Source organism: Perca fluviatilis, chromosome 9 (assembly GCF_010015445.1).
Source record: "Perca fluviatilis chromosome 9, GENO_Pfluv_1.0, whole genome shotgun sequence".
Taxonomy (NCBI): domain Eukaryota; kingdom Metazoa; phylum Chordata; class Actinopteri; order Perciformes; family Percidae; genus Perca; species Perca fluviatilis.
Genome location: NC_053120.1, coordinates 36017687 through 36041292, shown reverse-complemented (window position 1 = coordinate 36041292; position 23606 = coordinate 36017687). Strand labels below are relative to the sequence as shown.

The 23606-nt window shown below is 40.4% G+C and overlaps 1 long non-coding RNA gene across 1 annotated transcript in view; it reads left to right on the top strand.

Moving 5' to 3' along the window:
- Window positions 1–21982, top strand: part of LOC120566042 — a 65296-nt gene extending 43314 nt beyond the window's left edge. Inside the window, exon 2 of the long non-coding RNA XR_005640325.1 lies at window positions 21823–21982. This is a non-coding gene — a long non-coding RNA (uncharacterized LOC120566042). The remainder of the gene's footprint in view (window positions 1–21822) is intronic.
- The last annotated feature ends 1624 nt before the right edge of the window (window positions 21983–23606 follow it).

Sequence of the window (23606 nt, the reverse complement as noted above, 5' to 3'; positions counted from 1 at the left end):
TCAATATCCTTTTTCTTTTTCTCGGGGCAAAGAAGAAGACTCCTGTTCCTGAACTTTGGATTTTTAATACGTATTAAGCTACGATACCCATTAGCAGCAACTGTGAGTTTATCATGTGACAGCGAAAACGCAAAAGGCAGAGCAGTATGTCCTGTATGTCCCTTACCGGCTTATATATTTCAAGATGGCGCATGAATATGGAGCATCTACCCCAGTTCATGCGAATGCAAATTGTGTGTGTTAAAATAATGTTAAATTTCAAGCCAATAGGAATACTGAATAATGAAAAAGGAAATAAAGTTTGTGAACAGGCAACACAGATTTTGATAATGAATAACTAAACACGTTACACACTGGACATTTAGAACTGCCTGATAGTTTGTGCAGATTTTTAGTTCATCTGTTGTCCTTCATGATATCAGAAATATTGTGTATACTGTCACAAACTGGCCCAAAGAATGTTATTCTTAATATCATTTGTAATATTTATGACATTAAAATGTCTAAAAATGACTAGACCTATTATATATATATTGTGTTGAGTTGTGTACTACTACAAATGTTTCCAACAATGTTCAAACCCAGAGAAATCTGTCATTTTTTTTAATGTAACGGCCCGTTACATTCATTCTCCTGTCGATGCCGTCATATAACCCCTGACCCCTCTAGTCGCTCTAACTTCAGAGTAAACACCAGATGATACATCAGAAAGTGGTTGTTAATCACAATGTCACAGACGTACAGTAATACAGCATTTATTCTGCCACACAGCATTATTCTTTCATTAATTACCAGTGTTGGGAAGGATACTTTCAAAACGGTTTCCATTACAGAATACAGAATACATGCCCAAAAATTTAATTTGTAACATATTCCGTTATGTATAAAGACGAGTGGCTCATGCCAGAAGCCAAGCTATGTGTACCAGAGTTTCCAATACATTGACTTATTTGTGACAATATTACCATTGACTGCCATATTTTATTTTATTTATTTTTTTTTTTTTAGTAAAATAGAATAAAATCTTATGTCATTGTTTATCAGACCACGAAAGAGACGAGAATCAGCTAGCTACCCGGCTCTGATGGTCCGGTCAGCTTCTACCACAAATACAATCTATTTCTGTTTATGTGGGAGACACTGTGTACACTACTGTTATAAAGTTACAACATTAAACACACTCATAAAGTTATACAGATAGCAACAGTAGGCTACGCCATGATTGAATTTGTCACATAATGTTAGCTACAGTAGCTGTATGGGTAGTCCACTCATCTAGGTTAGCAAGTTATTTTAGCTAACGTTACTTGCGGCTATTTCATTAGAATGAAATGACATAACGTGAATACACATGAACATTTGTTTCTGCCTGAGTCACGTCAAATACATTTTCATCTGAAGTGATGGTTGTTTAACAACGAAGACAACAACTCCCGTGATCCAATGCTACTTCATGACATCATCAAAGTCCGTCTTCTGTTATCACTAAAGTGAAAACAAGACTGGTTGGTCTCCAGTTGACACCAACCACTTCGGCCTTACAGGGACTGAAATGTGGCATTCTGACCCAAAAGAAATGCATAGCTAATAGGTTTGAAAGTTATATTTCCTTCCACCATCCACCAAAAACTAACCAAGAAAACCTTGTGTTATACTCCTGAAAGTCTTAATCTATATACCACCAAAGGCACCTAAACTCAATTTAGCAAAAATAACAAACTACAAGGTTCATGAACCAGATTGGTCAATACCAATCATCAAGCTTCCATTTGTCACACTAAGGCTAGATCTGACCTCACTAAACCTGTTTGTCACAAACAAGGGAATGTAACAAGGATATAGTCCACACAAGACATTTACTTAAAACAGATGTAATTTATTCAAACTAAGGTGGACAAATGGACAATGGAATGCAAGCAATGCATACTGTAGATGTGTGCTGTGGAAGTGTTGATGGTGCAAACCAGCAGAAGAGGATGGATAAGGTGGATGTCAGTCATTGGAAAAGAGATTCAGAGTGACTATATGGGCCAGCTTTCATAGACTGGAAAGAGGCAGAAGGAGGATTTTGACTAAAATGCTGCACGCCGAGTGCGGCTCAGCTTCCAAGCCGATGTCATACGTGTATGTTTTATAACCAAAACTAAACATTTTGTCAGGTGTAAATGAGGACTCTGTAAAACTCTGACTCATGCGGTACAGGCTTCTATATAATGTGACTTAAGGGCTAATAATGAGCTCTCTAACCCTATCTGTCTTCAGTTCTTCAAACCTCAGCCTATTGTATAGAAGTGCTCACATGAAGACTCAGATTCAAAGCTGCTAACTGAAGGAGACAGGGGACGGGGTGTGAGCCATCTACCAGGAAGAGGTTTTAATCACGTTTGCACATTCAGAGATGGAGAGGCTGGATGTGAGTGGGTGTCTGCAGAGCAACGGCACACATTGTTAGCACTTCTATCACAAACACGCCCTGTCTCATTAGACAAAACACACTCATCTGCAGTTCCTTTCTGCTGATCTCTATTAGAGATGTGTGTGAGAGCTTGTGTTATTGGGTTTTTCTTCTGCATAAAGACACACTAAACAGTGATTTCTTCAACACCAATTTCTGTTTTTCTTTTCCTAATCAGATATGGGTGGGGGTGCAGGGGCTAACAATAGATCAGCACCTGGATGATTCCATTTTTACCCTGGAATGGATGAGAAAGCCTGAGAAAATGAAAGAAATTGCCCTTCACTGTGGAGGGAAACCCATCAGGGTGAATAACTGTGTAAACCACAGGGCTTCTTGGATCTGGGGTGAGGAGCATGGCTGGGTGTGAAAGTGTGGCGGCAGTGCACATGTACCAGGGTGCATGGACAAGCCTCTGAGTAATTAGTAAAGGTCTCAGTATGCTGAGATGTTTTCTGAACACCTCGTAGATACCACAAAGGTCTACATGTTTATACCTGTTAAACTCTTCACTGTTTCATGCCACTAGATATAACAATGGTAACCCGGACTGCGACGGAATATTAACCGTTTATTAGCACACCAGCATGTCTTTACAGCAGTAGGGCTAACACCAACGATGGAAGCTAAAGTTAACCACAATCCATCAGGTGTGTCTCTCTACGGAATACAGAATAGCCCAAAATACACAACAATACCTGTTCTGAAGAGACTGTCCTTCCCACGAAGAAGGAGGGAGTTGAGGGTGGATGGGTGGGCGTTAAAACACATGACTTTCAAGCCAGGGAGCGGAATTCGCTTCCTGGGGAAAACAAAATACTTTCACCAGGAAATGCACGTTGCTTGGGAGTGTTTTAATCCAAACCACAATTTTTTTCCTGAACTTAACAAGTCGTTTTGGTACCTAAACTTTACTTTCGTCGCCGCATAACGCTCACTTTAAAACTTAACTGTAATCTCCGCCGAAAAGACCAGCAGCTCGCAGTTCTCTGTACCTAGCTCACAGTCACCTATTCTCGGGTAACTGAACCACCAACTACCGCTGACCTGATGGAGCACCATGCGGAGCAGCTCTGTAGCGGCTAAACACATCTACTAACTGCTGCTGATATGACTGAGCTGTGACGGAGGTCTGTAGCCAGGTCACGAAGCTCTGTAGCGGCTTAAACAACGAGCAACTGCCGCTCTGTAGCATGGAGCTCTGTAGCGGTCTCCTAGTTTTCGTGTGATATCATACGTTTTACTGTGCATAACTTTTTGTACAATGTCATACGAACCTGTTCATGAGAATGCTTTGGGTGGATGGATGGGTCAACAAAATATCAGAATATCAGACTCTCAGAGACTGTGGTTTCCCATTTCCTACTGACGGTCAAAGTTGATTTCTTTTAACCTTCTGTTTATTATTGCAACCATGACAACAAGGGTCCCCTTACTAGTCATTTGTTGCACACATCGGTGCTCAGCCTCAGACAGGAGAGCTGTTAAGCGGGTCATCACCGCTGCCCTCTGCCCTCCCTGGTAGACATATCCAGCTCCCGCTGCCTCTGCACAGCCACAATCATTCTGAAGGACTCTTCTCATCCTGGACACATACGGTTTGACCTGTTGGCCTCTGGTAGGAGCTTCAGGACTATCAATGCACAGTTTATTTCGCTGGCGCATAAGCACACCTTTTTTCTTTTTTCTTTAACAATGTAATTTATTAAATGTTCTCAAACAGAACAGTTTACAGAAGGAGACACAGAATTGGGGTATCAAAGAAAGAAATAAACCCTTACCACCAGTCAAATGCCATAAAAGAGCAATGGTATCATAGGATCATAAGGAAAAAGAAGAAAAAGAAGAAAGATTTTTTAGATATATATATATCTAAACTGGGGCTTAAATTAATATGTTAATCGCAATTAGCATTTTGGCTGCTAATGATCACAAAAACAGAGTAATCGAGAAAAATTGTTATTTTGCACATTACCTTTTTGTAAGTAAACTCTTATTTTTGCCAAAATAATCGTGATTATGATTTTTTTTCCATAGTCGAGCAGCCGTATTCTACATTTGGTGGAATAAACACAAAATGTACGCCCATTAGTACATATAAATTCAACTACACATGTCTACACAGATGCATGTGTGCATATGTCAAACCATCATCACCAACCCACAGACTGTGAAATATTGGTAACATTTTACTTGAAGGGGTGTGCATAAGACTGACATGACACCGTCATAACCAGGACATGACACCTGTCATTAACATGAAGGAGTCTTTATGAATGTTCATGACTGTTATTAAATTATGACACTTTCTATGCAAACTTAGCATTGTTTGAGATGTCTTTGTTGTGACCACCTTACTTAACCTAGACGACATGACCATAGTTAGACCAGTTAAAAGTAATAAAAAATAAGTGTTTGTTTAATTGCAATATCTTGTTTCGATATCAGCTTGCTACATAGTTACAACAGAGTGTGCATACATCCATAATTAATAATTAGATGTGATGGCAAGATAGTAAGCAGAGGTAAAATGAATGGTTCAAAAACACTGCATTGTGTCTCCAAACTTTAACTATTAGGAAGAGAAGTGTGGATGAGGAGGAGGTCAAGTCTCTACAGCACCTGCTACCAGCAAATGATGCAAAACAGTAAGAAGATATGACCCAAGTTACCTCAAATTTGGATTCAGTTGGAGCGGGATGGAGGAAGTAGAACGTGGCTGTGGCTGTCGACATTATATATTGTTTTAGGAATAAACCTGTTTCCTACGTGAACTGTCCATAACTGCAAATTAATTTTAACATGGTCCATAATGGCCATACTCATGTTTCTTTTTTTTGGGGAATTTAACAGTTGTGGAAGACACATGACGTTGTCCTGCTGATAGGGGTATCAGATCATAAAACACTTTATGTGCCGTTCTGGAGCAACCTGGCTCCGCCCTCCTACGTACTTCCGCTTAGTTTGTTGGTGGCCATGATGTTGTGGCCCTCCTACCCACGGGGTTCGGGAACAGTTTGATTTTCCAGCTCGCTCTGTTAGTGGTGAAGGAGTTGGCTAAGGCTAATGCTAGCATTGATAAGCCGATAGTTGTTGTTGTTGTCTCCCCTCTTGTTAGCCTGGTCCTACCAGACAGTACGTAGGAGGGCGGAGCCAGGCTACCAGAGTGGCTCTGGGCAGATCCAATAGTTTTAAACTTCAACAGAGTATCCGCCTTCAAGGAAGTTAACACTTCGAGAGTGGCCAGACTCTCTGTACAAATGAAATGTACGACCAGGCTAGTTCTGGAGGGCATTGACATACAAAGTATTTAGTCATTTAGTTTAGAGGACTTCTTGGATCTGAATGGCCACACTTGAAAAGAGCCAAGAAGAGAAGGTCAAGACATGATAATCATTGAAAAGGAGATAATGACAAACATTTTCCTCTACAGTCTCTCCAATAGCTGTTGCACTTGATTGTACACACACAAGTAGTTGTATAAATTATTACAAAGAGAGCATAGGAGGAGGAGACATTCAAATCTTGCATACTTCGATCACTGTGGATGTGATTGTCAGTTTTTGAAAGTGAAGTTGTCAGAATGCCTGTCAGAATGATATAAATACTGTACAAAGCCGGAACACAAGCCTCTGCTGGGTAGTTGAAGTCAAATGTGTACCTTTCTTTTTTATTATTTTCTTTATTATATTTTTTATTTTACTTTACATAAACAGTGTAAAGATATTTCAAACATACATCTCATTATTCATATTCCAGATGCTTCACACTAGGACACAGACAAAATATTCCATAATCGTAAACAAACATTTAACTAAAACAAACTAAATAACACAAAACTACAAAACACAAAAATCAAATAACATAATAAATGCACTCAGGTAACACTTTTATCGTAATCCCTAACATTAATGTAAAAATGTATATAATCAAAATCTCTATGAGACTGCCATATCTTCCAGAAGTCTGAGATTCTGTCTTTACTATTATAAGAGTTTTTTTGTGATTGTTGCAGGCAAAAATCCTTGATTATGCGGCACGTTTTCTTAAAAATTGCGATGGAATATGCGGGATATTTATGCAATTTTATGCAATGAAATTGCGGGAACTTGCAAATACTGCGTTTTGATGAAACAAAGAAAAAAAAGTGATTCCCCCAACACCGTGTTCTCACTAGGCGAAATTACATCACTTCATAATGTTCCCATGGCAACAGCGGGAAATGGCTGCTCTTGTGTGAAGTAAACACAACATTTTTCAACTTTCTGCTAAGATATGACTTTTTTGCAACGAAAATGCGGGGATTATGAAATCATGCAAGCCCTGCATATTTTGCACAGAAATCAGCAATTTATGCGGCGAAAGTGCGGCGTATTTGAAAAAATGCGGCCCCCGCATAAATATGCAGAATTTGGCTGATTATGCATTGAATTATGCGATCGCATAATCGCGTTTTTCTGGAGGGACTGTAATAAATTCTGTCCAAAACAAAGTAGCTTGAGAGTTCATTCCACAAGTGGAATGCTGGGGGTTTGGACACCTTCCATTTTAAAGCTATACATGTCCTAGCTGCAGCAAGATCTATGTACATACTTTCATATATATTCCACTTGTCAGACATATTTGATCCCAAAAGACATAAACAAGGTGAAAGTGGAACAGATACATTTAAACACTGAGATATCATCTTGGTAACAAATTTCCAAAATAACAAAAAGTTCTTCACATGACCAAAACATATGAAAAAAAGTACCTTTGTATTTCTTACAACGCCAACAAAGGAATGATATTTCACTGTTCATTTTATTTAATTTCTCTGGGGTATAATAGACCCTGTGCATTATCTTAAATAATGCTAATTTATGCCTTAAATTATAAGAGCATTTAGTACTTTCCTGCAAATATAAGACCAATCTTCTTGCTGTATTTCAATCTGAAGGTCTTGTTCCCACTTTTCTCTTAAATAGTCTGTATTTACCCTTGAGCTTGTAGTAAGGACACTATAAATCTTTGTGATAAGTTTATCCTTATTTTTCTCCATATTTTTCATTATAAAATCAAATTTTGATGGTTTAGGTTCCTGCAAAGAACCATGCTCCAAGTTGACTACATGCCTTATTTGAAAATATCTAAACAAATGAGAAGATGGAACTCCATATTTCTGCTGAAGCTCAATAAATGAAAGAAAAATCCCCCTTTCAAACAAATGTGAAATTTCTCTTATACCTTTATCATACCAAAGTTTAAAAGTATCATCTCCACAACAAGAAATAACTGGATTTTCTACAGAAGTGGTGTTTGAGATGCTGTTAGACAACGTGATTATGCTGCCAGTGCGGGGAGTGACCTGGAGCATCAGGAAAGGCCATAAACTCCTACTCTCCTCTAGTGCCGTGAATGTGTCACAGTGTGAGTATGATCGGGGCGTTCCTAAAAAAGAGTGCCCTGTTTTCCGTCAAACTTCCCTAAACAAATAGAGCTAAATGCTATGCTCACCATTTGTGAACTATTATGTTCAGCTTTCAGTACTTACTGGAATTTTGTTCCACTCCCATTTTCCTGTTTGTTCTTTTATCCAACAAGAAGCTTAACTATGCCTTTAATCTATTACACACCTACGTGTGTGTGTGTGTAGGAGACTTATTTCTAGTAAAAACTAGTTTACACCCACACACTGCCAGCAAAAGACATTACTGTAATTAAAGAAACAAAGTTTTGGCCACAAAACTTTGTCAGGTATTAAACACATAAAACAACTGGAAGTATTTTTTATATTACATCTAACGCTTACAATAACCAACAAGAAGGAGGTGGTTCGTACAGACCTGTTAGCCCTGTAGGCGCCCATTTATAGTGGTTTACTCCTCGACACAGCGGGCCTGTGTTCGACTCCGACCTGTGGCCCTTTGCTGCATGTCATTCCCCCCTCTCTCTCTCCTTTCATTTCTTCAGCTGTCTAAATATATGTCTTTACTCATGCTACGTACATGTCTTTTATGTAATTTATACTTTGGAGCTTATGGCTTTAAAAAGGTTAACAAGATGCACATGATTCCTAAAAAAACATCCAAAAATATGTGTGATGTTTGTGTGATGTGTGAACAATAAAGGAGATGAATTAAATGTGATTCAAAATCAATATTAAGTTAGATTCAATTAAAGGTGCCCTGCCACACGTATTTCATGACTTTGTGGTAATTTCTGAAGTTCTACCATGGACTCTATAAAATTTCTTGTGGAAAAACTTCCTTGGTTACCTTGTTTCAAGCCATTCTGTGGTGTGGTATAGAAAGCCTGCAGGAAGACTCGATTTGTGCCAGTTCTCATTAATATTCAACAAGCTAAGCTGCTTGACTCTGATTGGCTAACAGCTAGCCAATAAGAGCCTGGCTATCAGCATCCTTTACCCAGCGCAACTGGGCGAGCTCATGAATAGTAATGAGCTCAGGCAACATGATGTCAGACTGACCAGCTTTTGTAATTGGCCTGATTTCTCCGCTTATTTCTTTTCAGTGGCTAGAGCTGACAGAGGAGGTAGCAGTTCATTTTCACATTCACCACATAACACAAAACACATATGGACCTAACATATTTAAAAAAATGCAGGGTGGCAGGGCACCTTTAAATTGATGAGAATGAAGGAAATTAAGTGTTGGGGCGCTCCTGCTCCAAACCCCCCCAGATATAATGTTGAAACAAAACCTACGCCCTTGACCCACTAGAAACCAATTCCCCACAGGTTCATTGATCAGCTGTGAGGGCTGCGATAGGATCTTTGTGGGCTGTACGGTCCACGTGTGTGCGGGTTTGTGTGTGCGGAGCTACAAAAACATCAAAATTAATTTAATTTGATTATACCTGGATGTTTATCGCATGGACAGGATGTGCTTTTATTCCATTTAACCATGCTGCACAGTTCAAATCACAATTCCTGTGATGGATAAACAATAAAAAAAGAAGAAGCAATTAAATAAAAAATGTGCCGGAACAGACGTCAGATGTTGATGAGAAGATGACTATGTCCTTGCACATTCTGTCTCTTGTGTACTGCCAGTTCAATAGCACAGGGATTGTCAACCACACACTCAAACTAAAGCTTAACATTCCTTTCAAAGAAATGTTTCCCAGCGTGTTTTCACTCTCTGGTATGAAGTCTTTTGTTGTCTGTTTGTGATGTGGAATTGCTTTTAAAGTGCACAATGGCGGTAAGGTTAGATACAACAAAGTACTGGTGTTGTCAAGGCTGACCATGACATTTGACTCTTGATCTGTCTATCTTTTCTACCAGTTTATACAACAGTTCAAGAACAAGATTCCTTTTATTGTCCTTCAGCAAAACACAGCATTGTGAAGCATGAACAAAATTTCGAGCATGGCTCCTTTTAAAAACACAGATGAAAACAGGTTCATAAATAGAGCTCTATGAATATATATTAAAAAAACAAAATACATAATTGTGTGATGTATTGCACTTGTAAATGAATAAATAGTATTGCACATTTGCATAGAAAAGCACAATTTAGTGGTGTTTACCAGTTACCAAGTAATGTGATTGGACGAGGCATTCCACGAGTAGTGCTATAAGCTGTATCCCAGTTCAACTGCATTTAAAGACCGATTCAAAGAAATGCGGCCTCCTTTTAGCTGAATTTGGAGGACGCAACTGATGTAGCTTAGGCGACCCAGAATTCCCAGCATTCATTTGGGCATTCAAGCAAGAAGAGGAAAGCGGCAGAGAAACGGGCCAACAAATTTCATCATTAAATTAACTGTAGATTTCAAATATTGGCAGTTTTACCAAAATTGGTGGCAAAATGAAAATTTGCTGCTAAAATAAAGAGTTGTACATAAAGAGGTAACATGCTATGGCATGTTATTTAGACACCAAAGCGTAATATTTTCATTCATCTGGTTCATTTAAACAGGGACAGTGTGCAACGGATATAGCACAATGCTACTCATTCTTGTGTGTGTATTCAATGCACACATAACAATATAAAAATGATAATTTTGAATACTAACACAACAAGACACCTGTAGGACAACCAGTGCATATACATGCAGAGAGGCACTATCAGACTGTAATGACAACATGACAACATTTTTAGCATTAATTTAATAAAAAAATGCTTTCTTTCTAATATTTGCAGGAGAGCCACTATTCTGCTCATGTAACTGAAAAAGTAGTTTAAGCACATTTTGTTCAGCAATGAATATATATACTGTATATATTATGAAGGAAGGAAGACCTGCTCACCTGCTCTGGTTTAGTTTATCTCATGCACTGCTACACTAGTCCTGCCAACAATGTCACACAATTCCACTGATCTATAGGAGGAGGCAACATACCAAGATGTGCTGCAACGTGCCAACAAAGGCAGAGCAGAAGAAGACTGCAGGCTAGTAATCATGGATGTAAAAAATGCTGGACAAGAAATACTTAGGACGGAAGGAAATGAGACCTCAAGGACACTATGGGCCTTTCTCAATTCCCCATCCCACTCCTCCGCTCGAATGTCCTGTGGGCGGGACTAAGGCGCGAGGAGGGGAGGCGAGGAATCAGGGCTGCAATGTGTTTTGGTGAACAGTGAATCTAAACAGAACTCTTATTTGTTCACAAGAACACTTCACAGGACCGCTTTGACAAGACACTTGTCTTTGCAACTGGATGAAAACACTCTTTACATATATCCTTACTGGGTGGCTGTGGCTCAGTGGTAGAGCAATTGTCAGCCAATCGGAAGGTTGGTGGTTCAATCCCTGGCCCTGTAGTCTCATGTCGAAGTGTCCTTGGGCAAGACGGAGTGTGAATGTTCATCTGATGAGTAGGTGGCACCTTGTACGGCAACCTCAGCTACAGTGTTTGAATGCGTGGGAATGGTGAATGGTTCCTGTACTATGTGAAAGCGCTTTGAGTAGTAGTTAATACTAGAATAGTGCTATATAAATACAGTATACCATTTACATATTGCCACAATCATCACTAATGCAATCACTTCAAAGTTTCACATTCTGATCCCTCTTATTAATTGGCAGAATGGCATCTGTCAAAATGCCAAATCTTTAAAAAGTTTACCGTAAACTTTACCGTGTTTCCAACTGGTTCCACTCCCTGGATTCAGTAATTACCAAATTTGACAAAGAACAAAATAATCAAGCTGTGACCCCTACAGATAAAATAAAAACCAAGCAGGACTCAAAGCACTGACCTTTCACAATTACTGTCTGACCAAGCAATTACAATACATCTATTAATGGATTCACCCCAACCAACCAATCACATCTCAGATAGATACAACTCACCATGTGTAACATATTAGTACCACTGTAAATCTCATTTCTATTTTTCTGGACTCTGTTGTGTTTATCTTTTACCTCTCCATCCAATTAATTAGATTAATTAATGAATTAATGAAAAGTCTAGAAGCCTTTAAGAAGGACATGTATCTAATTCATTTTGGCTTATAGACCAAACTTTTAATGGACAACTATGAAATGTAAGGAAATTGTCAAAGTTGAATTCAGTAGTCACTTTAAGCAAGCAAAACATGTTACCAAGTGGGGAACGCAATGTTAACATTGACTGTACCGCCATAGGACAAGACAGAACAGCTCTTTACACTTGAAGTGAACATTTGATCAAACCTTAAGCAGCCAGTGAAGGTAGTGTGTGATAATGCTACATTACTGTGCAAAGGGCAACATATTGGTTCGGAGCCTCGAATGACCCCGACTGGTTGCTTTTACTGCCTTTGTAGAACGATGTTCACTATTAGCTTTACAATAATATTGTAAAATCCCATAAGACAAAACTTCATTTGTTGGACTTAAATGTTATAACATTTATTATAATATAGATTGGTGGTCACATCATTGGTCTCATCGCTCTTAGACAGCTAAACCAATCACAGTGATGGATGACAGCAATAGCTCAACAAATGGGGAATCGGCTTCTTTAGGAAATGAGGCAGGTTAATAACATTAGTCTTAGCTGAGAGGTATGACAAAACCACAGGGCCTGTATGCGCTTATGGTTTTTTGGTGTTTCCCCTTCCTTCAGGTGTGCTTGTGTTTGTGTTGTGTGTGGTTAGCCTGTCATGACTTAAACCTGCATGGGCCGACAGTGGATTGATACATAGATGGATATCTGTGGATATGTCTGTTAAACATGGTTCTGGTTCATGCCCTTTTCTGCAAAAATCAATAAAAAAGGTCTGTGTAAAAGGAGAAAAGTAATCTGATCCAGGTGGGCAGGTGGTGTTGATGAGGCAGTGTTCACATGAAGTCACCAGCTCTATCTCTTTATCTGCTGGTAAGGAGCTTCAGAAGGTTAAAACAGGTGCAAAGCTTCACCCAAGATCTCCTGGGAGTAGTTGCTAGTGCAGCAACAAGTATACAATTCCTCACCAGCAGCCCACCCAACACTGGCGACCCAAACCCAGCCCATGCACATGCCTGTGGGACCCAATCTGACTGAAGCCAACTGGTAATGCCGATATACTGCCCAAGACTACTGTATATTCATGTTATTAATTCCTTCCTCAAAGATAAAGCGATGTGCTTTCTCACAAATATAAAAATGCTAATCTGGCAATAAGGTCTATTAGCTGGGCAATAGTCTATATCAACGATGTTTCATTTCCGGGATTGTTCAGGTGCCGCCGGAAATTTTGCCAGATGTCCCTAATTTTCAGCCGGATGTTCGTTACCTTCCTCTTTCTGTGTGTTGGCGTTCTAAACTCCGGTGGATTTCTGAGGACTATGGTTAACTGCTCATCAGATCTCTGCAGGGTAAATCCAGACAGCTAGCTAGACTATCTGTCCAATCTGACTTTTCTGTTGCACGACTAAAACTACTTTTGAACAAACACATGTTCCACCAAAACAAGGTCCTTCCCGAGGCTATTTTACAGAGGCACCGTGGCTCGGTCCAGCGCTTAGCGCCGCCCAAAACGATTGTGATTGGTTTAAAGAAATGTCAATAAACCAGAGCATGTTTTTCTCCCATCCAGGAATGTTGTATGGCCTAGCCAGACTTTCCTCAGCAGCACAGTGAAGGAAGGTCTGGCAATGAGAGACTTGCCAATTATGACACAGCAGCCCACCAGTACATACACAGAAACTATTAAAATTAAAGACAATACCAGCATGTGACAATATAGCATCTCATATTGAGTTATTGCTTTTCTTGTTTTTAAACCCAAGATCATCTTCACCTTTCCAAATATTCATTTGACAAATGTAGAACTCAGAATGTCATTCTCATGTGAACTTAACAGAATTATCTGTCGCCGCAACAAGGTCATAATGAGAAAAATGCAACGTCTCAGACTCAATGGGAATTCAAGGAAGTTCCCATGGCCTAGCAGTTAAGACACCAACCATGGATGTCCACACAATGTCCCCAGTTAGAATCCAGCCTTGTTGTACATCATTCTCCATCTCTCTCTACCTAGTTTCCAGACATTTCTCTACTATTACTAATAAAGACATAAAATGCCCTCAAAACACAATATATTTGAAAACCTGACCCAAACCTAAAGCTCTACATGATACAGTGGCCGAAATCTGACCGAGACAAGATGCGTTGTTGGGACCCATCGGGTAGCAGAACTCTAGGAGGTACTGGTGCTTGGGATTTAACTGGTTAACAGTGACCAGCGCACAGCAATGAAAAATGGTTTTCAAGATTGTTTTTTTTAATCAAAACTCTGGCAGCATTCTATATTTTGTTATTGCCAACAAATCCTGTGAAAAGACCAAAACCAACAATGTTTCAGTTTGTCTCTAAATACAAAGATCCCAAGCCTGTCTTTGGAAATAAGCTCAAAAATATAAGTAGGACAGTGTATGTGGGATTAAGTCAAAATAAATACATTACAGTGTGTGTGTGTGTGTGTGTGTGTGTGGATGGTGATGAAGGAACATGTCACCCAGTGCAACAGCGTGGCTCACTGATGTGTTTTTGTGATACATCCGGGCCGTGATACACACATACAGTACTTGTTCTAGATACATTCATTGTTGGTTTTGAGTCTGAACATGGGATTTGATGAAACAAAAAAAACAAAAAGGAGATGTATCCTTTAAATGCAAACTTATTAAGTCAATCATACCTTTGTTTTTGAGATCCACCGCTAAGAATTATTAGTGTAACTACAGTGGTAGGTCACCAAGATACGGGGAAAACATTCATTATTGATTGATTATAAAGGATTTTAAAGATATGGTTTCCGCACACATTAGTAAGAATTTTAATTTTAACTTGACTAAATAGTGGCAGAAATGCAAGCGCACTGTGCTTAACTGAAAACACACTTCACATGCTGGAGTTGGGACAGAGTTGTGAAGACTTCAATAACCCAAATTCCTGAAAGGTAATAGGAGAAAACTGCAGGTCTTTATAATATTGAATCATCAGCTTTGGGAACATAGTATAGCAGGATTTAATCTGGGTGTAGGAGGAATGGGTGGTGTATGGGATGAGTGGAGATGGGATGCATGGAGCCTGATGTTGGGATTTGGAATGATAAGAAAGCTGGGACTTTATCCACAAATCTTGCCCAGCACGACTTTAAATTGTGTTGTGATATGAAAAGGTGTTTGTGTGCGTGTGTGTGTTTGTGTGTGCGCGCGCGTACGTGTTGTATGAGTGGATGCGGTATCAGGCAGCTGAAGTGGAAAGCTTTCAGCCTGGTCACTAAGTGGGGTTGCAGCCCAGCACTGATCACTGCACTCCTCCATCCTCTTCCTCACTCACTCCTCTCATCTCTTGCTTCTCTCTCTCTCTCTAGCTCTTCCTCCCCCTTTTCCCTCTGCTGCTGTTTCATATTGTCTATCTGTCCATCTCTCCCCCTGCTTTGTTTTCTCTTTATCTTCCCCATCTTTCCTGTCCTTTCCATTTCTTCAGCCTTCACTCTCTGAAAGCCTTTTCTTCTCTGTCTTTCCATTTCCCCTCAGGCGTCTCGTTCTCTTCATCTCACCACGTCTATTTGCTTTCCATCGCTCTGCTTCTGTTTTTTTTTTTACTCGCTCTCTAACGTTTCTCTCGTCGCCGTGTATGCATCCCTTCAGCTGCAAACACAATTTATGATGTGCTGCTTCCATGCAATGTCACTGCTTAGATGTAATGTATTATGTATATTTATAGGTCACATGGTATGGTGGTGATATAATATGCAGAGTTCTTTTTAAGGATAAGGCATGTATTATCTTAAATATGTATTTTATATATTTTATGTATATCATGTGCAGAGCCAAATCAAATATGTATGTAATGTGAACCAGTACATCAGTATGTGCTCTGACAGTAAGTTATTGCTGCTTCTGTGAACCTGTGTCACAGAAGCTAGTTTTTGGCAAATAAAGAGCTTCTAATTCTGTTCCAATCTCCCCCTCCGTCTCTCAAAGGAGACTCCGATACTGTCGAGTTGAATATCTTCCTTCCTCTGCTTTCACGTTTCATAGTTTGCTCTCTCTCTCTCTCTCTCTCTCTCTCTCTCTCTCTCTCTCTCTCTCTTCACTTACTCCTCTCTCTCGTCTGTCTCCTTGATTACTCGTTGCTCTCATCCCGACTCCTATCTGCCAACTTGAATTAAACCACAATCTCAGCTGATGGGCTGGGTTTGTACAGCCCGATCAAGTGTGTGTATGTGTGTGTGTGTGCGTGTGCGCATGGGCTTGTTTAACTATATTCGTGCGGTCCAAAAACCTGGAGTCCAGTATACTTGTGGGGTCCAGACAGCTTGAATGCTGGACCCCACAAGTTTAAAGGGCTGTTTGAGGGTTAAGACTTGGTTGTAGGATTATGGATAGAATTAGGTTATAGTTAGGGTGAGGGTAAGGGTTAAGGTTAGGCATTTAGTTGTGATGGTTAAGGTTAGGGTAAGAGGCTAGGGAATGCATTATGTCAATGAAGGGTCCCCACAAAGATAGTGCCACAAACCTGTGTGTGTGTGTGTGTGTGTGTGTGTGTGTGTGTGTGTGTGTGTGTGTGTGTGTGTGTGTGTGTGTGTGTGTGTGTGTGTGTGTGTGTGTGTGTGTGTGTGTGTGTGTGTGTGTGTGGCAACAACACATGGTGTAGAGGATGCTTGAGGCTTGAAAGAGTTCCATCACATTTTTCCACTTTAATGAGAAGAAATATATATAAAAAACACAAACCAAAACACTTAAATGGAAGCCCAACGCTCTACCTCAACATGCGGACACTAATGAAGTGCCCTCAGGCAAGGCACTTAACCCCCAATGTATCAGAGCCATTGTTTTACGCTGGTGATTCCCCATCATGATAATGACGAAGGACAACAGCTGCCTGCTGAACAGTAAATTTAGCCTTTGCTTATTCTGTGTCGCCTTGCTTTGATTCTTCTCCCACCCCAGTCTCTATGAATTATATGAAGGTAAATATGGTGCAAACGGTGAGAGCTTGTATACAAAAAAGAACAAGAAATCTGAACTTGTATGTTAAAATTTGCACTTGTAAAATATATTCACACACATGTGATCTGAATTTGAAGTCACACAAAGAACAAAAAAAAACACATGGGAGCTTGTAAAAGAAATCTGAACTTGTAAATTGAAATTTGCACACCTGTATTCTGAATGTGAATTCACCGAAAAAAATATTCACAATTGTGTAGATTGATATTTGCATGAACACAATGACAGCTGCAAACTTGTAATGCAACATTTACTCCACTTTTTTTTTACTCATTAATTTTCCATCACAGCCACAACTCAGTGATTATAACCTCTCCAGTCTGTCACGGCAACTTCACATGTGTGCTCTCTCGCATCACAAAGTGGCGAATCCACGCCTCGACTTTTGCAATCATTATGCGATCGCATAATTCAATGCATAATCAGCCAAAGTCCGCATATTTATGCGGGGGCTGCATTTTTTCAAATACGCCGCACTTTCGCCGCATAAATTGCCGATTTTCGCGCAAAATATGCAGAGCTTGCATGATTTCATAATCCCCGCATTTTCGTTGCAAAAAAGTCACATATATCTTAGCAGAAAGTTGAAAAATGTTGCGTTTACTTCACACAAGAGCAGCCATTTTCCCCTGTTGCCATGGGAACGTTATGAAGTGACGTAATTACGCGACGTGAACATCATCGAAAAGCAGTGTGTTGGGGGAATCACTTTTTTTTCTCTTTTTCATCAAAACGCAGTTTTAGCAAGTTCCTGCAATTTTTGCAAGTTCCAGCAATTTCAGCGCATAAAATTGCATAAATATCCCACATATTCCATCGCATTTTTTAAGAAAATGTGTCGCGTAATCAAGGATTTTTGCCCACAACAATCACAAAAACTGTTTTTTGGAAGGACTGTCCAGCGGGACACGGAGAGCCCCACACCCGGTAGCAGCGGCCCATCCCCCCTGGAGCTCACCGCCAGTGTTGGTGGAATAGCAAGCTAGCGTTAGCTAACTAACCAAGCAGCCTGCTTCTGAATAAATACCTTTTAGTTATCTAAACGCTTTTTAATAGTCAAACTGAAACACTGGCGGTGAGCTCCAGGTCCTGCAGCCACAAAAAAATCTTACAGTAAAAAAAAGTGAAATTTTAGCAACATATGAAATCAGATGTATCAAATAAATCCAACAATAAAACAAATTCACATTTCAAGTCACTTTCAGGAGGAATACACAAATAAAAAACTTCTCTTTAATTTCTAAGGGAATTATGAGCCCAAGCCCGATTTAAACCCAACAATTTTTTAATACGTGGGCCGTTATACCTGACATTATGAAGGACTCGTGAGATTTCTGAAACAATCTGGCCTGGTTGCGCAATTATCGAAGACAGTGCTGGAGATGGGGGAGACACAGCACGGTTTACCTCACACTGAAGTCAGCGCAGGACGTACTGTATACGCGTGAGCTACGGGAGAGTTGGAGAGGCATAGGTGAGCAGAACTTACGGTGTTTTGCAGCTGTTAGCCTGACTCAGAGATCATTTTACAAAGTCTACAGACTACCACGTTGTTGTTGTTGACCACTGGAGCTCTGAGATGCCATCACACACTGTTACTGGGAGATTTGCGATGCTACTGGAATGTCTTTACATGTTGGCCTAGTTTATCAGAGAGCCTGGTGGGGATACAGCACTAAATGGTTAACCGGCCTTAAGAGATGAGAAGGCAATGACTAATCTCTCCTCCAGGCAAGGTGCATTCATCTGTCGGGAGGAGCCTGGAAATCCTTCAGAGCGTCTAGTCTGTGTGTGCTCACCAAGCAGCTGAGCATTACATGTTGGACCAAGAGTCAGCGCTCAGTCGAAAACCAATGTATGGAGTTATTTTTTGTCAGCCTACGCTTTGCTTTGATGGAAGGTATAATGCTTTGGATTCAAGCAGTTAGCATCATGGCCTGCCACGGAGCCTACCCATAGAAAGCTTTACTTAATGTACTGTATGGTCTGCTTGGTCTGTAAGTGGCCAGAGCACTTAAACTTGATCTGACACTGAATAGCTTCTAATGGGGGTCTGGTCTACTGCTGCACTGTTAAACCCTCTGCTAGCAGCTCTCATCCGTAGGAAGATTCCGCCGACGAATGCTCAGCCTTCAGTTTGGAGCAGGGCAATAAAGATGGTCAGGCTAGCCTGGGAGCCTGTCATGTCCTTACAGCTGTTAAGGGCCACACATTTTAAATGCTACTTGAAATTATGTAATAATTCAAGTAGTTCGATACCAATTTAAAAACCAAAAAGACCTTTTGAAAATCTTTTTGAAAGCAGTCATAAAAAAAACATGACAGGATTTAAGAGAACACTATAGTAAACAACACACACACACACACACACACACACACCTGAGGCCTGTACTACGAATCAAGATCAACATACCCTGGATTTCTTTCAGTTACCCGGCTTCACTAACCCTAACAACCGCGGTCCCGCATAACCTCATGACGGTGGTTAACAACTAGTTCAATCAACCCAGGGTCTCCCAATCCGGCGCGCGCGTTCACATAAAAGAGGCGGTGTTTGCACAGCACGACCAATCACAAACATCTACCAGAGCCGCATATTTTATATAGGAAGAGCAAATTATAATTCTACATGTATATGAAGAACACAGACACGGTTTGACAGGCAAAACGCAATACAGTCGCTGCTTCTTAAACCTTTCATAAACTGCTGTTGCTTTAGTCTATTATTTCAGTTGCAACCCTGGCAGTGGTAAGCGATCTTGAGAGCAAATTAAAAAAAAAAATATATATATATATATATATATTTCATAAAAATACCCATCAGGGAATGTTAACAGGGTTGTCGGTCTCTAAATGTTTTAACTTTTATGAGCGCACCCCTCTCTCCCTGTCTGTCTCTCTCTCTCTCTCTCTCCCTCTCTCCCCCTCTCTCTCTCTCTCAGTGCACCGAGCTCCGCCTGATCTTCTAAGAACGGTGACGCCGTTATCAGTCGATTATTGATCGGTCAGTAGGCGGTGCTTTTACACCGGTTGATCTCTGATCTCCAACTTAACCTGCTCCCGACCAGGTTGGGCGTTCAGCATGAGTTACCACGGCGATTGAACCCGGTAACAAGTGATCCACCTTCGTGATACAGAAAACCCTGGGTTGAACCTGAAACCTGAAGTTACCTCGTTAACTCCAAATCTTGATTCATAGTCCAGGCCTCTGGTGTGTTACATGATGACATGGTAGATTAATGGCTCAAAATAAATAATTTAACAAGCACTCATTTTTTTGTGCACAAGCCCAAAATGGCATGCTCAACATAAATGCCTTACTGTTCTCAACTCTTTTGGAAACAGACATGATCTTGGACTTGGAGTAGGCTACTATCAGGACAGGGTTAGTTTATATGATACATTTATTCAACCTTTATTTATACTTGAGAGATCATTGAGGCGTGACCCTTATTAACAATGTCATCGATTTAAATTACAAAGACAAAAACACAGAAAAGAAGCAATTTCTAAATTGTCCAAAAGGCACAAGTGAGATGATTTTATTGAAGCGTTGTAATTTGTTCCAGGTGCACTAAAGTTAAAAGCAGTTCTTTCAAGTTCAGGCCAAGCTTGTGAAACATGAAGAAAATGCCAGTCAGCAGAGTGAGTTTGTCCCTCTGAGTAACAAAGAAGTTCTGTAAGGTAGTATGGTAGTTTTCCAACAAGAGCCTTATAATTTATATAGAGATACAGATGCAAACCCTATTAGTTGGCTTTGTTTTTGATTGGAAATACAGTATATGCCTGTAGCTGTGCCCGCTGAGCTTCGATACTGTTATGAAAGGTCCTATCATCCTATCATCTACTGGCTCGATGCGAAATGCACTTTTGAATGGGGTTTCAACACCGTGTGTCCACAGTGTGTCGCGAGACCCCCAAAGTGTGACAAGAGACCAGAGTGACAAGTTTTTCTCCTCCATCCATCTGAAAACGAGTCTAACAACAAACAGACTTGCAGCTGGACATGACATCCTATCGGGTTCGCTGACCTGGTAACACAGTACGAGCAAAGCACGCTACTTGCCCTGTTGTTGGCAGCGAGAACCAACAGAAAATCCTTGTACTCCCATCATCGGAGGATGTGAAGTGGACCCAGTGGATGAACTTTATTTTTGAGTGAAATGTCCAACAACAACTAGAAAACTCTCTCAACGAGGGTCAGTACAGTGCAGTATACACTTCAAAACGGAAGCTCCAGGATGGGTCGATACCGGCTAACAGAGGTGTCAAGTATCGAAGTACAAATATTTCGTTTAGTAGAAATTTTGGGTATCTATAATTTACTTGAGTAATTATTTTACAGCGGACTTTTTACTTCTACTCCTTACATTTTCACACAATTATCTGTACTTTCTACTCCTTACATTTTAAAAATAGCCTTGTTACTCCTATTTCAGTTCGCCTTGTTTTCATTCCGGATTGTCATCGTTCAAAAAAACACAAAAAAAACTAAAACCTATCCAGATAAATCGCGCCATCCGGATAGAGTGAATTTGATTGTGGTTGGATGAGAAGTATAAACATACAGTATACCATTCCGACACCCTATTGGTTTGTACGCGATCCATCGTACCTGTCATAAATCCAGCATCTTGAGCCTGTTTTGCCAGTGTTTTGTTTTTGCTCTAACCTGAAGTCTGTTTTTTCCTGAGTTTCCTGAACACATCCCGGCTGATTCTCCAACTACGTAACCTGCTGCAATCTGCACACCCGGTCGTGATTATCACCTCTGCGCCATATAAGCCGTGACCAGACATCCATTCCCTGCCGGATCGTTAGCGTAACCAGTACATTTAGCTCTCGTATCAAGCCTCTAGTTTTGAAAGTCTTTTTGCTGCCTTGTCTTTTGCCTGTCGCTAATCTGCCTCCTGTTTCTCTGTCTGCAGTCACCACCTGGATTGACACTCACACCTACCTGGCCGACAACTTCATAGTTGCATTTTTTGGATCTGCACAAACCCTCCAGCTTTCCTGCTTCACCCACTGCCTACCAACTGGACTTACCCACCTCCATACTCCAAATAAATACTCACCTTGTTATTCCTACTTACCTTGTCCTGGTCTGCTTTTGGGTTCCTGCACTAGACAAATCGTGACAGTACCTGCACATGACACAAATCACGTCACACTCCAGCAAGGAAATATCAGACGTTTGTAGCCTAGTACGAAGATGTCTGTGGCAGAGACTCAAAAGAACTTGAGCGAAATGTCCCAACCAAGCACCAGCGAGGAGGCTGGTAGCCAGGAAGACCAGTCAACCCTTCAACATCCCTGGCCGTACCTGGAAGAATTTTTCGAAATGGTTGGATGCAAAAACAACTCCTTTTGAATGTGCTGCAAGCTCTGGGCACCCAAGTGCCACGAGCTAATTGCAATACTTATAGGCAACTAGTCATCATATCTTCCACTCCATGAAACATGTTAATGCTCAGTAGTACACATATATGGTTCTTTAATTTATTTGCATAGTACTAAAACGCGTTCATTTTCAATGGGCATAAATGCGGCTGAAACGGGTGCATCCCACATTTTTCAACATTAACATTTACATTATAGTAATTATGGCCTTTAGAAAAATGTTTTTTTGTGGAGGTGGGGTAGTGCACTATGACACCTCTGCCGGCTAATAGAATACGTAGCTGTCCTCGTTAATGCCTCTTTGACAATGTGAAAACATACCGTATCTGATTCGACTTTGGACTCTTGTTTGAGGAAATGTGTCACGTACTAACGCTGCTTGTTGATTCGATAAGGAGGAAGGAAAGCAAGCAAACAACCAAAGTCAAGAGGGCACACACAGAAGGCTCTTCTTATTTTGAATCTTAATCTCATTTGACCAATCCAATACACATAGGGCTGTCAAAACTGTCCAAAAATGACATCGGAATGTTCTTTCTAAAAAAACAAAGAGGTTCGAACTATGTCTATATTCTGCTTAAACATTGTTTATCTTTTACAAAATGATCCTATAACGCAAGATAGTTTGCGGAAAGTTGCATCCAATATTTGGTAGCCAGAAACACTCAACAAATCCCCATAACCCCTGGTCACAAGCAACATCACTGCTGTAGTAGAAAAACACATGGTCACCATTAGTTGGCAGTGCAAGCCACATCAGACTGACTGTAGTAGAATCTCAAGACATTGGGTTTATTGATATAGAAATGATTACGGTTTTCTTATGCTGCCTTCTTGGTCAGGTATTAAGATTCATGTTTGCTGCTTTTATTCTGTCAAACTCATGTTGCAGTACTATTGACCAGAAAAAAAACACATTTTGTCATATTTTGATGTACTGTATTTGGAGCACTCTGATTCTAATGAGATGTTAGGCTCCTCATTCACACCAAACAATCCTCCCTTCATCACGACACTGTTGATGCTGTTTTTTAAGCTAATGGAACGCAAAGAGGGCACAGGTGACTTGCTGACATGAGTGCTGTTTGTGTTGTAGTAGTGACCAGAGTACACACAGTGGAGAATTTCAGCGTGCTGTGATGAAGTATCAAACCGGTCATTAATGTCAGGAGGATGATTGATTTGACCTGTGCGTTACCCTTTATAAGCCTTGGGCTCTACTTAGGTTGTTTTGTTCCTGAGATTGATCCAGGCCACATTCAGACTAGATAAAGAGAAAATGCCAGTCCTGTTGAGACAGTTGAGACAGATT